This window comes from Cervus canadensis, chromosome 3 (genome assembly GCF_019320065.1).
Source record: "Cervus canadensis isolate Bull #8, Minnesota chromosome 3, ASM1932006v1, whole genome shotgun sequence".
Classification (NCBI taxonomy): domain Eukaryota; kingdom Metazoa; phylum Chordata; class Mammalia; order Artiodactyla; family Cervidae; genus Cervus; species Cervus canadensis.
This window is the reverse complement of record NC_057388.1, coordinates 76,727,373-76,731,046: the sequence shown is the minus strand read 5'-3', so window position 1 is coordinate 76,731,046 and position 3,674 is coordinate 76,727,373. Positions and strand designations below refer to the sequence as shown.

The 3,674-nt window shown below is 43.1% G+C and overlaps 1 pseudogene; it reads left to right on the top strand.

Moving 5' to 3' along the window:
* Positions 1-845: 845 nt before the first annotated feature.
* LOC122437929 lies at positions 846-1,711 on the top strand (annotated as a pseudogene).
* Positions 1,712-3,674: the final 1,963 nt, after the last annotated feature.

The window sequence follows — 3,674 nt, the reverse complement described above, 5'->3', positions numbered from 1 at the left end:
AGGTCCGTCTAGTCAAGGCTATGGTTTTTCCAGTGGTCATGTATGGATGTGAGAGCTGGACTGTGAAGAAAGCTGAGCACTGAAAAATTGATGCTTTTGAACTGTGGTGTTGGAGAAGACTCTTGAGAGTCCCTTGGATTGCAAGGAGGTCCAACCAGTCCATCCTAAAGGAGATCAGTCCTGGGTGTTCATTGGAAGGACTCATGTTGAAGCTGAAACTCCAATAATTTGGCCACCTGATGCAAAGAGCTGACTCATTTGAAAAGACCCTGATGCTGGGAAAGATTGAGGGCAGGAGGAGAAGGGGACGACAGCGGACGAGACAATTGGATGGCATCACCAACTCGATGGACATGGGTTTGGGTGGACTCCAGGAGCTGGTGATGGACAGGGAGGCCTGGCGCGCTACAGTTCATGGGGTCGCAAAGAGTCGGACACAACTGAGCAACTGAACTGAACTGAACTGATACTATGCAGGCTTGGCAAAGTTATATGGAAACTAGAAGTCTGATCGGAGAAGGCAATGGCACCTCACTCCAGAACTCTTGCCTGGAAAATCCCATGGACGGAGGAGCCTGGTAGGCTGCAGTCCATGGGGTCGAGAAGAGTCGGACGTGACTGAGCGACTTCACTTTCACTTTTCACTTTTATGCGTTGGAGAAGGAAATGGCGACCCACTCCAGTGTTCTTGCCTGGAGAATCCCAGGGATGGGGTCGCACAGAATCGGACACGACTGAAGTGACTTAGCAGTAGCAGAAGTCTGATACACTACTGATGGAAACAAAGTCTTGATAAAAGCAAAACAAAGTGGGGCAGGCGGGCGCGCGGTGCTGGTGCAGCAACGTTGTGAATCTCCTGCTGCGTGGCAGTGAGTGTGCGCTTTTCCCAGCCCAACCGCGACGTTCCGCAGGCATGAGCTATAACTGCGCCATCACCATCTTCTATCCCTCCAAGTGGGGTACTTGCAGGAGGCCATGAAGAGGGGCTGGACCGCGGTCAGTGTTCGAGGAAAAGACACTGATGTTCTCGGTGTGGAGAAGATGTCAGTGGCCAAGCTGTAGGATGAAAGGACAGTGCCGAAGGTCTGTGCTCTGGATGATAATGTCTGCATGGCATCCTCCGGCCTCACTGCTGACGCAAGGATAGTCATCAACAGGGCCCGGATGGAATGCCAGAGCCACCGGCTGACTGTGGAGGACCTGGTCACCACGGAGTACATCACCTGCTATATCGCCAGTCTGAAGCAGCGCTACACACACAGCAAGGGGCGCCGGCGGTTTGGCATCTCTGCCTTCGTTGTGGGTTTTGACTTTGATGGCACCCCCGGACTCTATCAGACTGACCTCTCGGGCACATACCATGCCTGGAAGGCCAATGCTATAGGCCGGGTTGCCAAGTCAGTGCATGAATTCCTAGAGAAGAATTATACTGAGGAAGCCATTGAAACAATCTGACTATTAAGCTTGGCTATCAGGGTCCTTCTGGAAGTGGTTCACTTGGGTGGCAAAAACATAGACCTTGCTGTTGTGAGGCGAGATCAATCCCTCAAGATTTTAAATCCTGAAGAAATTGAGAAATACATTGCTGAGATTGAAAAAAAAAGAAGAAAATGAAAAGAAGAAACAAAAGAAAGCATCATGATGAAATGAAATTTTGCTTGTAACAATTTTTAAATTCAAATCATGGCTGATTTCCAAAATGATACATAGGCATTTCCATTCCATTTATCTGTACTGTCCAAGTGTCCTACAATAAATTTGCCTATTTTTTTTTTAAGTGAAACAAAAAGATGTTCAATGTTTTTACTCATTATGGAAATTCAAATCAAAACCACAATGAGATCCTACTTCACCTTCACTAGAAAAGAATGGCTGTAATCAAAAAGACAGTAAGTATTGGTGATGTTGTGGAGGTATCAGAATCTTCATACACTGCTGGTGAGAATGTAAAGTAGTATAACTGCTTTGGAAAACAGTTTGGCTATTCCTGAGAAGATTAAACATAGAGTGATCGTATGATTCAATAATTTCACTCAGGTATACCTAAGAGTACTGGAAACATATGTCCATGCAAAAACTTGTACATAAATGTTCACAGCAGCATTATTCATCACAGCCAAAAAGTGGAAACAACTCAATGTACATCAACTGATGGCCAGATAAACAAAGGGGTTTATCCATACAGGGAATATTACTGGCAATAAAAAGGAATGAAGTACATGCTACACCATTACTGAGCAAAAGTCTTGCTGCCACATGTGCATAGAAACCAATACTATGGCACTGGCTTTTGAGGAAAGAAGAAGCTTTATTGCAACATGAACCTGCAAGGATATAGGAGGCCTAGCTCAAATCTGTTTCCCAAATCCGGAATTCAGTCAAACTTTTATGAGTTGGGGGAGAATGGATTAGTATGCAGAAATGCTGGTGGGACAGGCTTCAAATGGAGGGCTTTGGAACTTGGCATTTATGGGAAGATATGGGAGGAGACTTCAGCAGTGGATCTTCTGGGCAATGGAACTCATTTCTGAAAGGGTTCCAGCATTCAAATTCCAGTCATGTCTCCATAGTTTAGTTCTGGGGTTGGGGGAACATCACACTCTATAATTCCCCATGCCTAGGACCTCACCCAGCACAAGAGGGTTAAGGGGAACTTCAGTTCCGAGTGTTATTTAAGGTAAAAATTCTCTGTTCTGTGCTAACTTTGCAAGATTTATGGTGTTGCTCTGTTGTCTTTGAAAAACAGCTCAGTATCTTATTATTGACAGAGTAGGACTTGTTTCAGCTCTTCCTAGAGTTGCAACAACGTGGATGAACCTTGAAAACATTGTGCTAAGTAAAATAAGTCAGTCACAAAAAACCACATATTATATGATTCTATTTATATGAAATGTCCAAAATAAGTGAATCTATAGAGGTAGAAAGTAAATTAGCGCATGCCTAGGACTGGGGGTTTGGGAAAAATAAGGAGTGACTGATACGGATATAAAGTTTCTTTGGGGGGTAATGAAAAGGTTCTAAATTGACTGTGGTGATGGTTGTGCAACTGTTAATATATGAAAAAAACTATCAAACTGAACACTTTAAATGGATGAAATGCATGGTATGGGAATTATATGTCAATAAAGCTGTTATCTTTCTAATAAAGATTGCATACTGTATGATTCCATTTATATAACATTCTCCATCTAGAGATGGAGAACAGATTAGTGGTTTCCAGGAAGGGGAGGGGGAGGGGTGGGCGTAAATATAAAAAGGCAGCAGGAGGGAGTTCTTTTTCAGCGATGGAGCAGTTCTGTGTTTTGATTGTGGTGGTGATAACAGAAATTTCCAGAGGCGATCAAGCTGCATGGATGTACATACATACAAATGAATACAGTGTTTCTTTCTTTTTTTTTTTTCAAGTGGTAAAAACTGAATAAGGCCTGTAGTCTAGAACAGTAATGTACCAATTTCCTGGCTTTGATACTGTACTACATCCATATAAGATGTGACTACCTGGAGGAAATAGGTGAGAGGTATAGGAAGCTTGTTGGATTAGTTTTACAGTTTTCTATAAGCCTATAACTATTTCAGGATAAAAACTTAAGATAGAATTACAGTTGTCCAAAATTGGAATATTTTCTCCCATGGAATGATTTCTCTGTTGCCAGAGTTTTTAAAAAGCCTTGGTA